We start from the raw sequence: 16,911 nt of genomic DNA on the forward strand, positions 1-16,911 counted from the left end.
AAAAGTGAGTGAGCAGAAAGTTGCGCTTCTGCAGTACTTTTCCAGTGGATAAACTGCCATAGTGTCCATCGTCCCCTTTTCTTCTTTTTCTGAAAGAAGCGGCTAACTAACATAACCCTCACCATTCAGCATTGGTTCCCATCTCTTTTCCTCGGAGAAATGTGTCACTTCATGCTTCTAAGACTAATAATAGATTAATTATCTCAATCATAGCAATTATATCAGTAATTGGAGGACTGAGATGATTACAATTACTTGATATAGGTAATTGTAATCATCTCAGTCCTCCACGTATTACAGCAGAATTTTCTTAAACACAGCTTTGGTATGAGCAATGATAGAAAGGTGACTCTAAAGCTCAGTGTTTCGTAATTTCACAGAATTTTACAAAGAGGTGAAGATGCATTTCAAGTAAAAGTTGCAGGAAGAATTTGATGGAGTCCCATATAATTAAAATTGGGAGGAGATGAAAGTGGGGGTGGGGCGGAGGGTTAGTTATTCTTGTTCTATGTAATAGGTAATATATGCCATACACAAAAATATTCCATAGCTTTTTTTATGGGAGCTGTCTCAGGCAATCCACCAGGCTGGGATGTCTGTAGATTGGGCAATGATTTTCCTCCACTCAGCCTTTCCATCTTCTGCCTGAGGAATGATGCCAGTTATGGACATAGCCAGGATTTTTGCTGGGGTGGGGGCAGAACCTCAGATCTGTATTGATTTTTATTGATGGGGGGGGCAGCTACGCACATGACGCCAGTGACATTCTTCCACAGCAGAGCTCCAGCATTCTCAAGGAAATGTGTGAACAGACTAAAGTGCAACTGGTAAGGTAAAGGGACCCCTGACCATTAGGTCCAGTCGTGGCCAACTCTGGGGTTGAGGCACTCATCTCGCTTTATTGGCGGAGGAAGTCGGCGTACTGCTTCCGGGTCATGTGGCCAGCATGACTAAGCCGCTTCTGGCGAACCAGAGCAGCGCACGGAAACGCCATTTACCTTCCCGCTGGAGCGGTACCTATTTATCTACTTGCACTTTGACATGCTTTCAAACTGCTAGGTTGGCGGCAGCAGGGACCAAGCAACGGGAGCTCACCCCATCATGGGGATTTGAACCGCCAACCTTCTGATCAGCAAGTCCTAGGCTCTGTGGTTTAACCCACAGCGCCACCCACATCCTGTGCAACTGGTAGCAAGTCCCAAAATGGATCACACTGTGGCTGGGGAGTGGCTGAGCCAGGCCAGGACCCTGATCCAGCCTCACTTGCCAGGATGGCATCAGGATGGGTCCAATTGCCTGGTGCAGTGCTTTTCCTGCTCCCCACCTTCCCCGCTGGCTGGCTTGCATTGCAGGGGTATAGATCATGGGTAGTCAACCTAAGACCTGGGGGCCAGATGCGGCCCAATCGCCTTCTAAATCCAACCTGCGGACGGTCCGGGAGTCAGCGTGTTTTTACATGAGTAGAATGTGTGCTTTTATTTAAAATGCATCTCTGGGTTATTTCTGGGGCATAGGAATTCATTCATCCCCCCCCCCCTCAAAATATAGTCCGGCCCACCACATGGTCTGAGGGACGGTGGACCGGCCCACGACTCAAAAAGGTTGCTGACCCCTGCTATAGATGCTATAGTGGCCCACAACTGCATCAACTGCCACCAGGCAGCAGCCAAGGTCAGGACTGCAACCAAAGACAGCAGTTACTAGACAATGGGAACAAAGGATCTCAAATTGAAAGACTTATAAGTAGGTGTCATGTGGTGGCTATTCTGAAGATGATAGAGAAAATTATGTATCAGGATAACATTTTGATGTTTGTTTATCCATTTTTTTCTGCATCCTTTCCTTCTCTGAAAATAAATAAAAATGGAGCAAGATTCTCTGGAGTCGGCCCCTAGGATGCAAACATGGTATTCAGAAAATAATATCACTGCAGATAATAATAGTAATAGCCCCCATCTCCAATGCTGTTCATTCTACACTAAACCCTGTTAAGACAAAGGCTATATTCTGCAAGATATAAAGTACTTGCTGCTCTGCTAAGCTGGTGATTATGTGGCAAAACAGGTTAACTTTGTATAAGGCATTAAAAAGATTTTTGGGATAAAATACATTGTCCCCAGGAAAACTCTGATTCCATATAGCAACATTTAAACTCTATAAGAAGGGTTTTGGTTATGCTTCTTTTAGATCTGGTTCCCATGAAATTTGATGTGTGTTGTTTTTGGGTATCTCTAGAGAAAGTTGTATATAAATATTACAGTGCATAGATCAGTTTTAATAGCATAGATTAGTGATATCTGGCGATATCTGAAAAAACGGGTCCTAGGCAGAAGCCAATACAAACTACCATTTGTCTAGCTTCTGTTCATTTTAAATGAATTTGCACAGCAAGTTCCATTGAAATGAATGAACACTGGGCAGTAATGGTGCCTGTGGATCATGCAAAGTGCCATTAGAGTTGATATTCCGCTGCTAAACTCCACACCTCTATTTGAGCGAAACCCACCATGGCATTTTGTCTTCCTTTGAAAAGAAGCTTCTTCAAACATCTGTCAGTATCATCGGAAATGAAGAACCATTATGTGGTGGAGAAGAACATAATACCTTTAAGATTTCAAGAACCAAAGAATGAGTAAGGAGACTTTCCTCCGCTAAACAGTTCCTTTCAATATTGAATAAGTTTGAGAACAATCCAATCTGCTGGGTCAAGACGGGGTCAGGTTTCTTGACCTCCCCACTCCCCACATCTTGATAATCTAGAAAAGAAAATCAATTTTGGTCTCTGAGTTTGTGAAGAGCTCATAATTGCTTTAGTCCAAAGCAGAGAATTGCTGCTATTTCTGCCACCTTTCAATCCTTAAGAGATGGGGTATCATTTTTCAAGGCCAGTACACTGTCAGGATTAAATTGTGTGGTAACCAAGTAGAAAGATTTCTACTTGGAATTAGATTTCTCCTCATCACAGTGGTCCTTTGCTCAGAACCAAGAGGCTTTCTTCACCATTATCTATGGCAAGATCGCCACATGTGGTTGTGGTTTTTTGTTTTGTGGGGGGGGGGAGCAAATTGCTGATGGGGAACAATTTTGTCTTCTCAAGGCCATATTCAGTGTTGATGGGCACGTTGTGCCTTAACACGATTGGACAGGTGAAGCTCAGTCCAGAATTTGAACTTCAGTCTTTATTTATTTTCCAGTATGATGCATTGCCCAGTTATGCTGCTGTGCCTTCAGACAGAAACTGAATCCTACGGCTTTTATTTTCCCTACATTCACACTGTTGGATGTTTCATAAGGGTGCTGATTGTATTGAACCTAGAATCCATGAAAACGTTCCATTGTCAATCGGTTAACAAGCTATTGCAGGTGAACTAATGGGACACGCAACAGAATATTGCATTGTAGTGTGCTCCTAGGCAGAAATTCAGCTCAGATTTTAACATGAACCTAACTAATTCACGGGGACGCGGGTGGTGCTGTGGGTTAAACCACAGAGCCTAGGACATGCCGATCAGAAGGTCGGCGGTTCGAATCCCCACAACGGGGTGAGTTCCTGTTGTTCAGTCCCTGCTGTTGCCAACCTAGCAGTTCAAAAGCACGTCAAAGTGCAAGTAGATAAATAGGTACCGCTCTGGCGGGAAGGTAAACGGCGTTTCCGTGCGCTGCTCTGGTTCACCAGAAGCGGCTTAATCATGCTGGCCACATAACCCGGAAGCTGTACACCAGCTCCCTCGGCCAATAAAGCAAGATGAGCGCCGCAACCCCAGAGTCAGCCACGACTGGACCTAATGGTCAGGGTTCCTTTTACCTTTAAAGGTAAAGGTAAAGGTACCCCTGCCCGTACGGGCCAGTCTTGACAGACTCTAGGGTTGTGCGCTCATCTCACTCTATAGGCCGGGAGCCAGCGCTGTCCGCAGACACTTCCGGGTCACGTGGCCAGTGTGACGAAGCTGCTCTGGCGAGCCAGAGCCGCACACGGAAATGCCGTTTACCTTCCCGCTAGTAAGCGGTCCCTATTTATCTACTTGCACCCGGGGGTGCTTTCGAACTGCTAGGTTGGCAGGCGCTGGGACCGAGCAACGGGAGCGCAACCCCCCCGCGGGGATTCGAACCGCTGACCATGCAATCGGCAAGTCCTAGGCTCTGTGGTTTAACCCACGGCGTCACCCGCGTCCCTCCCTTTACCTTTACCTTTAACTAATTCACACTTTCCTCAAGCAATATGCAAACTGAAGCACAGCTAGCCTTAAAAACCCATACTTCTCTGAATTTTGGGACACAGTTCTTCAATCAAATAATGTTTACAAAACTGTGTATACTGAGGGGAAGGTGTGTGCAGATTTATATATATCTGCAAGTAATATTCAAAAAATGCATTCTATTAAGGGATCGTTGCTTGCAAAATGTGTATATCAGGGGAAATGCCGTTTAGAAATGTGTCTGGCAAACATCCTGTATCAGCTATTGCAAACGTGCTTTGGATGAAATAGACTCAAGTTCATGAAAATTTATGTCATCATAGATGTGGGACATAGTTTGCCCAGAGATAAACTAAGTAAAATAAGGTGGAAAATTAGATTTCAACCTACCCCCATCATTCTGCCCAGACACTGAGGTCCAGTGCTAAGGACCTTCTGGCGGTTCCCTCACTGCGAGAAGCCAAGTTACAGGGAACCAGGCAATTCAATTCAGAAGCCAAGTTACAGAGAACCAGGCAGAGGGCCTTCTCAGTAGTGGCGCCCTCCCACCAGATGTCAAAGAGAAAAACAACTACCAGACTTTTAGAAGACATCTGAAGGCAGCCCTCTTTAGGGAAGCTTTTAATGTTTGATGGTCTATTGTATTTTAATATTTTGTTGGAAGCTACCCAGTGTGGCTAGATGGAAATTATGGAGGTCTAGCTTCCCCCTTATAAAAGAAGAAGAAGAAGAAGAAGAAGAAGAAGAAGAAGAAGAAGAAGAAGAAGAAGAAGAAGAAGAAGAAGAAGAAGAAGTTATTTTATTTATACCCCGCCCTCCCCAGCCAAGACCGGGCTCAGGGCGGCTAACACCAGGTATAAAAACAATTGATTAAAATACAACTTAAAAACAAGATTAAGTACAACATTAAAATGCAGCCTCATTTCAGTAGAAACTCAAATCAAAAACTTTTTGGGGATGAAAACGTCAAATCTTCACCAAGGCCAACTATCCAGACTGGTCCTATGTAGGCCAGAAAAAAGCCAGTGAAATCCCCAAATAGGAGTTCCATCACAGAAGGAGAAAGGAAAAAGGAAAGAGGGGGATGGGATCAAGTTGATGTATAGATGTATAGATAGGGGGATGGGATTCACCTAACAAGTCCCATCAACAGAAGCCCTGCACAAGGTCTTCCACTTGTGTAAATGGGAATTGCCACAGAACAGTGCACAGAGTAGGAGAGGGGCATTGCCCCATCTGGTAAACTGAAAAGCTCGCACTGATGGAACAGTCAGCCGAGTACCATATTGAAGTCCTCCCATCAGTGCACAGACTCTCTCTCTCTTGAGTTTTTTTAATACAAGAAGAAAGAAGAGCAAAAGAAACATACATCCTACCTAAACAAAAGCAGACAAAAACACACTATTATTGCCACCCCCAAACCCTTCCCACCACCACATCCCTTGCCTTCCCTCCGCCACACCATGACTTCCTTATTTTTTAAGTTCAATCTAATCATTGCACTCTTTAGATTTTGGATTTTTATCTCTTTATAACGTTCCTAGATAATGTTGTTCTTTCCACTTTACTCCTTTCATCTAAACATATAAACATATTCTTTATGGAACAATATTTGTCCATGTATTCTTCAAAGCGTTGCCATTCTGGTCTAAGTTTTTGGTTTGTCTGCAATCTGAAACAGGCAGTCAGCTTTGCCATTTCTATGAACTCGCTTAGTTTACACAGCCAATCATCTTTTGTAGGTATTGCCTCGCTCTTCCATTTGCTGGCAAATATTATCCTGGCAATGCACTGACTCTCTGTCCTTAGGGGCCTAGAACTCGGGGTGAGGCTTTTCCCAGAATGGAGCTGAAGTGATAATAATAATGAAGTGAGTTCTGGACCATAAAGAAGGCTGATGGCCGAAGAATTGATGCTTTTGAATTATGGTGCTGGAGGAGACTCTTGAGAGTCCCATGGAGTCCCACTGCAAGAAGATCAAACCTATCCATTCTGAAGGAAATCAGCCCTGAGCGCTCACTGGAAGGACATCATGAAGCTGAGGCTCCAATACTTTGGCCACCTCATGAGAAGAGAAGACTCCCTGGAAAAGACCCTGATGCTGGGAAAGATGGAGGGCACAAGGAGAAGGGGACAACAGAGGACGAGATGGTTGGACAGTGTTCTCGAAGCTACCAGCATGAGTTTAACCAAACTGCGGGAGGCAGTGGAAGACAGGAGTGCCTGGCGTGCTCTGGTCCTTGGGGTCACGAAGAGTCGGACACAACTAAACAACAACAACAATTTATTATTTATACCCCGCCCATCTGTCTGGGCCTCCCCAGCCACTCTGGGTGGCCTCCAACAGAATATTAAAATACAATAACTTATTAAACATTAAAAGCTTCCCTAAACAGGGCTGCCTTCAGTGAATTGCAAAGGCTTCACCAATTAAGTTCCCCTTCCGGTGCAGTTGTTCAAGGCATGGAGCCTAATCTGTGTAAAAATGTGGCAACTTAGGGGGCCAAACTAGATGTGACATTTTTTGTGAGGTTTGGCATTGCAGAGCTGGTTAGAAACCAAACCAAACATATAGGCAACAGTGGGGAAACAAGGAAGCCAGATCAGGATCGTTTCATGGAGGAAGGGAGCTTTAACCCTATGTCTCTACCACAGTTACCATCAACATCCCATTCCCACATCTGCTGTTTTCAGTGGGAGGTGCATTGGAAGTGGGGCAAGATCAACAGCTGAGCCGGTGCTTGATTTGCTGGTGCATATGTCAATCATTCAAACTCAGATAGGGAGGTAGGTAGGGAGGTATATAGATAGATGTGTTTAAAGAGGCAGAGAACAACAACAACAATATGTCATCAACCAATCCCACTATCTAGGGTTCCTGTCCTGATCATAGGACTTTGGGATTATATGGGTAGTTTTCTTTCTTTTTTAAAATAGTATGCAATTAGAGCGGGTGCAGTGAAGTGGTTATAAGTGCTGAGGTGTGAGATAGATGTTCCCTGGTTCAACTCTCTGCTGAGCAATGAACTCATTAGGAGGCCTTGCGCTGTTTCTCAGTCTGCCCCCATCTGCAAGATAAATTGGGATAATAACGTAAGAATTTGCCCTCCTGTGCCATCAGACCCCTGGAAATGCGCTAATGTATCAGAACGTCTAAGCGAATAGAAATCTAATGATCTTTTAAAAGTTAGCTGGCAAAGTAAGCTCTCAAGCTTTATTTTGTTTTAAAACTGTGAGGGTGTTTGCCAGGAAGAGGAGATTTTGAAATGACAGGCGATGCTTCACTGATGGCACCAGTGGCATAGCGTGGGGGGTGCAGGGGGGGCCGGCCGCACCGGGCACAACATCTGGGGGTTAGGGTTAGGGGGCGCAAATCCACGGGTTAGGGGGCGCAAATTACTTGCCTTGCCCCGGGTGCTGACAACCCACGCTACGCCACTGGATGGAACCAGATTTATCTTTGGGCTCTCTGTTTTTCAAAGGACATCTTTGTTCCTTGATGGAAAATGCTCTGGGCTGTTTCATTTATGACATCTTCATCCTCTTCCCTCAGCGCTGGGAACACAAAATGTAATATATATATATATATATATATATATATATATATATATATATATATATTCCCCACCCCAAAATAGCAGATTCAATAGAGGATTGAATAATACAATATTCCTCCCCAAGAAAATTCACGAGAATAGAGGGCATTGTTGTTGTTTGTTTGTTTGGAAACCGTGAGTAGTCACAGGGGTTCAAATTTAAGGCAGAGATTGGGAACTTGTAGTCCTTGAGATCAGGGGTTGTGAATCTTTTTCAGCCTGAGGCACCAGATCCAGAAATGGATCACCTATCCTAGAGCCAGATGTTGTTGAATTCCAGCTCCCATCAGCCTTGGCCAGCCAGCATGCCCAATGGTTAGGGATGGTCGGAACTGTAGTCCAGCACATCTGGAGGGCCACAGGTTCCTCAGCCCTGGTTTAAGGAGGGGGGAAGAGAAACCATTCAGATAAGTGGAGGACAGATGAGGTGGTATTGTAGAAAATAATAATTTCATAAAAGTGTATTTTGCTGATTCCACTTTCTTTTGAGTCTATGGCCTAGCTAAACTAAAAGGGCCTGTACCTGTCTTTTATAGTACAGAACTAGCTGCTTTTAGGTACTGTGCTTTGTGAACGTCCATTTCAGAACACTAAAAAGAAAAAAAACTTGTCAGATTCTGTGGTGGTCATTGTATGCATTGAAAGAGAATCAGCTAGGCCTGGCAATTGTGATTAATCTTGAATAGTTTTGTAGGCAGATGAAATGGAACCTTGGAAGGCATTTAACAAGCAGGAAAATTAGTCAAAGTCTTAATAAAGAAAGACACTGAATGATGGTTATATATAATCACGTGATATTATGATGAGGGCTGATCTGAAGAGCCAAATGATTTTGATTGGTTCAGGATGATGACATTGTGTTGCAACTACAGTGGTACCTTGGTACTCGAACGGCTTGGCTCCCAAACAAATCGGCTCCCGAACGCCTCAAATCCAGAAGTGAGTGTTCCAGTTTGCGAACGTTTTTTGGAAGCCAAACATCCGACACGGCTTCTGCAGCTTCCGATTGAGTGCAGGAAGCTCCTGCAGCCAATCAGAAGCTGCACCTTGGTTGTCGAACCATTTCAGGAGTTGAACGGACTCCTGGAATGGATTAAGTCCGAGAACCAAGGTAGGACTGCTGTGATCCTTTGATTGGTGAATAGAAATGACGTGTGTAATTTGGAAGTGTATTAAGAACATTGCTTTTGATGTGGTTCTTTGCAGCCTCCTTATTTTTGAATGCCAATGCTCATCAACTTTGGGGGGTGGCAGCCCCCTCAAATATTTTATTGGGGGGGCCAAAGGGACCTTGGCTCCTAGGAGTTGGATCCTATGTCCCAGAGACTGAGAAGGTTCAATGGGTAGCAGCTGAAAAATATAGAGGATGGAGGACTTTGAATCTGTTCCAAATGCACCAGCTTTATGGGCAATCAGGAGTGCCAACTTGGCCCCGTGACTATGGGTGCCTGGGTCCATAGGTGCCATGCAGCGTGCATGGCTCTGGCACTGAAATTTGTGGTTGCCCAGCCTCTTATGGGGAATTCTGTGGGTGCCCGGGCACCCAGGGCCCCAGAGAGTTGGCACCTATGTGGGCAATCGTATTGAAACCTCTTTGGATTGTTCTGCGGTGGAGGGAATTCAGCCAGTAAAAAACCCGCTTCACCCTGTGAATTTGATTTGGGAAGCTGTTCGATTCGATCAGCAGGACAGGCAGCAATTTGGAGTCTAAGCACCTGCCATGCTTTTAAATATACACCAGGGGGCACCATGCTACCACATATGCTACAGTTTTGCTAATTGTGTGCCCTCCCCCCACATCTTACTTTTTGTTTTGTTTTTTTGTAGATGCAAGAGGGGAGAAAACAAACAGCTATACCGAAAGATGATGTTCCCCAAGGGACCAAAGAACAAATCCAAATGCAGGCACGATGTGATCTTTCGAAAAGAAAAAAGTGTTGATTTTTGCACCGTGTAATGTGGAGAAAATAAATTCTTTCCCTACTAAAGTGTGGCTGATCATATTTGCAATGTATCTTATGGCAATTTCTCAAATGCAAAACCTGCTTGTCTTTTTGCCATACTGAATTGCAACACTTCCAAGTTACACTTTTGGGTTGCCTCTTCTTCTTTCAGAAGATGGAAGTTGTATTTTTATTTGGACTCTCCCCCCCCCCCTTTTTTTTTTTGCAGCGACTTTGCCATCATTTCCCTCCTACTTTGCAGTATTTTTAGATCTCCCTTCCAAGCCTGATGGACTGATTTAGCATTGCCATTCTGAGGAACTGTCTTTCTTCTGCTCTGGTTGAATTAAAACAAAACCCTACAACAGATGTACCCATTTCATTTCTCCTCTCCTTTGTTTGATTATCCCAACTGGGCCTGAGTCCCACTTGGAGTTAAGGGTCTGAGAAGGCAAAGGGAGAAAATGAGAAAGAGAAGAATAGCAGAATAAGAAGAAAAGAAAAGTGGCGTGGTGTTGGTGGCGGGGAATATTTGTAATTCTTGGGACCAAAGCACTGGGGCTGCAGGAGAAGACATGTTTCTACACAGGACCCTGGTATCTCCGGTTGAAAGGTGTACATAGCAGGCAATGTGAAATGCACCAGAATGAGACCTTGGATAGGCTCTGCCAGTCAGAGTAAACAGTATTAGGCTAGATGGTCGAACAGTTAGACCTGGCATAAGGCAGCTTTCTCTGAGCCACACATGCATGGCAACACATCATCATGATTTGTGAGCATTTTGCAACTATGAAGTACAGTGGTGCCTCGCAAGACGAAAAACCCGCTAGACGAAAGGGTTTTCCGTTTTTGAGTTGCTTCGCAGGACGAATTTCCCTATGGTCTTGCTTTGCAAGACGAAAAAGTCTTGCGAGTCTTGCCATTTTTTTTCGCTCCCCCCCCCCTTTTTCTAAGCCGCTAAGCCGCTAATAGCCTTTTAGCCGCTAAGCCGCTAAGCCTTTAATAGCCACTAAACCGCTAATAGCGCTAATCCGCTAAGCTGCTAATAGGGTTGCTTCGCAAGACGAAAAAACCGCTAGACGAAGAGACTCGCGGAACGGATTATTTTTGTCTTGCGAGGCACCACTGTAGTCTTTTTTATTAACTGTTGATGGCCCTATTTGTGGCCCTCGCCTAAACTTTGCTTCTGCTACTGTATAGAATCACTTTCTGGGCGCTGCTCTCTCCTTACACGTTTCTCCTTGTATCAAATTATTCTTCCTGCCTGCTAGTGGCAGCCCTACAGTTAGGCTGAGTGAGGCAGTTGCCTCAGGCAGCAGAAGCTGAGGGACAGGCAGTGGGCAACGGTATGAGTACCACTGTATCCTGTGCTCCCTAAGCTAGCCTGCTGCTTCAAGTGTGGGATACAGTGGTACCTCGGGTTAAGAACTTAATTCATTCCGGAGGTCCGTTCTTAACCTGAGGTACCACTTTAGCTAATGGGGCCTCCCACTACTGCCGCGCGATTTCTGTTCTCATCCTGAAGCAAAGTTCTTAACCTGAGGTACTATTTCTGGGTTAGCAGAGTCTGTAACCTGAAGCGTCTGTAACCTGAAGCGCCTGTAACCCGAGGTACCACTGTATATTCAGCCTCATATAACCTACATACGTAACTTTAATTAATGCTTCAAGGGGTTAAGACCATAGAGTAAGCTGTCCTGCCAGGCTTTATGGTCAGACATTCCACTGTATGAACCCTACCAGTAAGGACATCTAAGCTGGATGCTCCAAACTTGGACCGCATGGCTTAAGTAAGCCACCTTTGCATGGGTGTAGCGAGCGGGGGGGGGGGGGAGCTGCCGTCCCAGGATCAAGTAAAGCAGCAGAAATACTTAACTAATTGACCAATCACATCAGTTCTGCCCCCCCTAACAAAAATCCTAGCTATGCCCATGCATCTTTGTGCTTCTACACAAATACTTTAGAAACTCGTAACATTTTGGAACCTAAGTCATATTGCCTGTGTTTTCTTGCTGGTGTATGGGAAAGCACATGAATGTGACCTTTGAGGAGTTTGTAAGGAAACCATTTTTAACGGATGGTCTCTTTCTACACTAAGGGAAGTGGGGAACTTAGGAAGCAACTTAGAAGGGGACATTTTAAAGGTCTAGCAGCCTATATTTCCATGCTTTACTTTGCTGCTGCACGCCTTGTGATTTTAAATCTCTGTTGGCACTCTCTCACGAAAGAGTACTTGCCCCAAACCTGGATCTAGGCATCCAAGGAATTGTCCTTTTTATATTTTACCCAATCAATGGTATTTCCCCTTTTAACCAAATCAACCAACATCAAGTGCAGATGAGGATGTTGATGTAAGATTCAGCTGCCTGTCTGGTTGGCTTTTGCACATGGAATTGGGGCAGGGGAGGCACCATCTTGTCGCAGGAACATAGAAAGTAGTGTTAGTCAGGTCTCTGGCTCATCTTGCTCAATCCTGTCTACGTAGACGGGCAGGAGTTCTCCAGGTTTTCAAATTGCCAGGGATTGAACTGCAACCTTCTGCTTGCAAAGTAGATGCTGTACCACTGAACAATGACCCTTCCATTGCCTCAGACCTTGCTACCTGGTTTTTTTAAACTCTCATTTGTTCCACCCATATGGATACAGGATAGCATGAGCTAACCATGGGTGATGTTTACACAGAAACAGTTCTCCAAATGTGGATTCTCCTACAGATGGTGCAACAGCATTCAGGCTTAGCAGAGTCAGTTATGACAAAATTGATTGCCTACTTCCAGTAATTCTTCCCGCCTGCCGTCCCACAGAATGATCCACACTGACAAGCTCTTCAAGGCTCTTTCGATGGGCAGCTGGTGTTAACAGGGGCAAGCTTTTAGAAGAATCCATTACAATAAGTGATCAAACACAAACAGATTAAAAACCATGCTACAGAATGGGCTCTGGTTCACATTCTCTATTTAAAAACCCTGTTATTATTTTTTAAAAGACTCCTTTACTGTTCTTTATTGTTGATCTAGGGAAATGGAAATGCAAAACTGCATGTTCTGTACTTTTGGTGAGGAGAAATATGAAGATTCAGTAAATTTACTTTGGTTTTATAGTCAGGGTAAAGGTAAAGGTAAAGGTAAAGGGACCCCTGACCATTAGGTCCAGTCGTGGCTGACTCTGGGGTTGCGGCGCTCATCTCGCTTTATTGGCCGAGGGAGCTGGTGTACAGCTTCCGGGTCATGTGGCCAGCATGACTAAGCTGCTTCTGGCGAACCAGAGCAGGGCACAGAAGCGCCGTTTACCTTCCTGCTGGAGCGATACCTATTTATCTACTTGCACTTTGAGGTGCTTTCGAATTGCTAGGTTGGCAGGAGCAGGGACTGAGCAACGGGAGCTCACCCCATTGTGGGGATTTGAACTGCCGACCTTCTGATCGGCAAGTCCTAGGCTCTGTGGTTTAACCCACAGCGCCACCCGCGTCCCATCATAGTCAGGGTACTAAAGCTTATATGCCAAGGAATGGGAACTTGAAACCTCATCTCATAGTTCCATGCTTCTTTTGCTCTACTGGACCATGTTGTCTGACATCCTGGGCACCTGCAGACAGTCACTATTTTGGGGCAGGATTCAATCGCATACTGGCAAATTCAGGTTGCACGATTAAAGTTCATTGTTGCTCTTGCAGAACAACCCTCCCATCCGACTTTTTGCAGCAAAGAAAGTGGCAGGGAAACACACTGGATAAGGGTTGACAATCACTTGATGCAATATCATATAGCCTCCCTGAAAACAAATCAGAATGAATGATCAATAAATAGCCACCACCGGCATCTAACCTCTTTGAAAATCTGGTGCAAACAAATCAGGTTGAATGCTCAATATGCAGGTGGTCTGGAAGTTGGGATGGGGAAGAAATAGGACTCTGTTCACATTCAAAGGCAAGCTACCTAGTCTTCACTTGCTGAAAAAATATACGCACCAAAACACAGGCCTCCTTCAAAATTCCCACATCCTCAAATTTAGCAGTGCTTTTCTCCAGCCAAGTAACCAGGGTAAAGTGTGCACAAAATTGTGTATATTAGTGGAAAATGACATACCAAAAATGCATGATGTTAGGCAATTTTATTTTAAAAAATGTTTTAAACTTTAGAAAAAATTATTAGAAAAAAAAGACACACTACCATGTTGATGAGTTTTCATGTGGGCTTCTTCTTTTTAAAAGAGAAACATCAAAAACCAATGTCAAATTTTGGGCAGCTAGACTTAAAATTGGGAAAAGGGGAAACAGAGTGAAACTGAAAAGCACCCCTAACTGGAGGCACCCCCTGTTTGTATAGTGCAGTGCTAATCTAAACCCTGTAGGTGGGCTGTGTGTGTGTTTGTCTAGTAAGATGGTTCAATGATAGAAAAGGGAAGGAAAAAGAAAGAAAAACATGGGCTTTGGGGGAGGGATAGAAAAAAGGGAAACCAGCTGACTGACTTCCGTTTGAAAAGCAGGACTTGTGACTATGACAAATGCAAAAACACAAAATAGAAAGAGAAGCACTGCCGCCAGGGTTTATTGGAAGATTTCAACGGCTCAGTAAACATCAAAACGTGGTAAACAAACACTGGGCCGAAGTCATGAATTGTTTGCCTTGCCTTCTTGATTATCAAGAAAAGCAAGTTTGAATAACACTCATAGGAATTCAGAGTTTTCCAATCCCCCGGGTTGTGTCCCTTCGTTAACACGGCGATGTACACAATTGGCCCAATCTGACGTTTCATATGGGAGCTGCCCATTACACAGCCAACCAGAGCTGCTGACACACAAACCTTTGAAACAGTCTCCTCTTATCGAGGCAAGGGTGACCAGCTTAGTTCACAGCGCACTGATGTTTTGATGCATCCAGTTGCTCCCAAAAGATTCACTGGGTAATTCGTTTCAAATGTAAAAAACCACACACACCCAGCAAAGGCTCCCGGAGTCATGAAAATGCAGAATTACAAGGCGACAGGAGAGTAGATTTCAGGTGATGTTCTAGGTGAAAAGAGATACTTTGGCATTAACTGCCGGATCCATGGCAGAGCAGCTGTTTGGGATGCAGGAGGTCCCAAACTTGGTCCATGGCATCTCCAAATAGGGCTGTCTGAAACCTGCCGTATAGACAATATTGAGCTGCATAGAACAATGGTCTGACCCAACATAAGGCAACTTTCTATGTTCCTAATCTTCACCTGTGAAAACTAAAAAAGCAGACATAGACACCCATGAAGTTGAATGTTAGAGGAGTCAAAAGAATGTACCGTATTTTTTGCTCTATAAGACGCACCAGACCACAAGACGCACCTAGTTTTTGGAGGAGGAAAACAAGAAAAAAAAATATTCTGAATCTCAGAAGCCAGAACAGCAAGAGGGATCGCTGCGCAGTGAAAGCAGCAATCCCTCTTGCTGTTCTGGCTTCTGGGATAGCTGCGCAGCCTGCATTCGCTCCATAAGACGCACACACATTTCCCCTTACTTTTTAGGAGGGAAAAAGTGAGTCTTATAGAGCAAAAAATACAGTACTTATTCATGCAGCACATGGTTAAATTATGGAACTTGTTCCCAGCGATGGCCACCAACTTAGATGTCTTGGATTAGAAAAATTACTATGACTATTTATTATTATTATTATTATTATTATTATTGAGATTTATATACCGTCGTTCGTCGTAAGATCTCAGGGTGGTTCACATAATAAAACACAGGATTAAAAACAAGTAAATAATTGAAATAAAACAATAATCTGCCGCCCCCTTCCCACAGACACATTTAAAAGGCCTGGTTGAAGAGGAATGTTTTCATCTGACAGCTAAAATATATATAATGAAGGCTCCAGGCGAGTTTCCCTGAGGAGAGCATTCGACAAACAGGGAGCCACTACAGAAAAGGCCCGTTCTCGTGTTGCAGCCCTCCAGACCCCATGTGGAGAAGGCACATGAAGAAGAAGGGCCTCCGATGGGGAATGCAGAGTCTGGGAAGGTTTATGGAAAAAATGCATGGAGGATCAGGCTCTTAGGAGCTATTAGCCATGCTGTGCTCTGTCTCCATATTCAGAGGCAGTAATGCTTTTGAATACCAGCTGCTGGAAACTGCAGGAGGGAAGAGGGCCCTTCAGCCAGGTTTCCCACAGGCATTTGGTTGGCCACTGTGAGAACCGGATGCTGGTCTGCATGGGCCCCGGCCTGATCCACTGGGCTCTTCTTAGGTTCTCCCCTGTTCCAACGGCACTGGCAGTAGACTTTTTACCTCAGTGCTGTTGACGGGGCCACATCCTCCACTGTACCTGAGGAGAGCAGATTAGCTTACAAAGCGCAGGGCAGGCTGCTTAGCACGCATACACACACAGAGGGAGACCCCTCAAGACTTCACCAGACCTCACAGCATTTACCACATCCCTTTTGCTGTGGGATGTGAAACACAAGAGCAGTCAAGTACAACATTCCTAGAGTGAACATGTTTACACATGGGGAGGAATGTTTCTCCAGCCAGCAGGTAAACTTCCGGTTTCCTTCTGGGCTGGGACAGACTTCCTCTGCATGTGACTAGAGGGGGGCGTGGCCTCACCTGTGCAGGTAATGACAAAAGCACAGGGCAGGGCAGCCATCTCTCTCTCTTTGACTACATGCATTGAAGAAGCAACATCTGCTTAGCCAAAGATGCTTCCAGCCAAGAGAGGACAGAGGGACTGTCTCCTTATATGAGATAGTTTCCAGGTGTATGTTACTTTTCTAAGCTAAGTCTGCCTTCTGGGATCTGATTGTGAACAGAATGTGAGTAAACTCTTTTTATACTTTTATAGAAGACTGTGTCGTGTCTTATCTGTTATGAGGGAATAAGGGGGAAATACCAGAACAGTTATTATAGAGGCTTTAGCGAGCCTGAGCAAACGCATTCACTGAGTTTAAAAAGGGGAATGTTACTCTGCTAAATTGTGAACTTGTTAACACAAGTTGGAAAGGCTATAATCAAACAATATATCCTCTCCTGCATCCCTGAACATTCCCACATTTGCCCCAAAGCAGGGCCAGTCCCATAGGCATAGCCAGAATTTATGGTAGTGGGGGCAGGACACCCACCTGTCATGTCCCAGAACCTGTGACGCAATTGGTCCATTTGCAGAAGCCATGCCTATTGCTCAGTTGGGCTGCCAGTTGTATCACTAG

At 44.7% G+C, this 16,911-nt stretch overlaps 1 long non-coding RNA gene across 1 annotated transcript; it reads left to right on the forward strand.

The window, feature by feature from the left end:
* The first annotated feature begins 270 nt into the window (after positions 1-270).
* On the forward strand, positions 271-9,780 carry LOC310690128. The gene is made up of 2 exons (XR_014517930.1): positions 271-345; positions 9,620-9,780. It is a non-coding gene; the product is annotated as an uncharacterized lncRNA (long non-coding RNA).
* The last annotated feature ends 7,131 nt before the right edge of the window (positions 9,781-16,911 follow it).

The sequence above is a fragment of the Podarcis liolepis genome, assembly GCF_965112155.1.
Source record: "Podarcis liolepis genome assembly, chromosome: 12".
Lineage (NCBI taxonomy): Eukaryota > Metazoa > Chordata > Lepidosauria > Squamata > Lacertidae > Podarcis > Podarcis liolepis.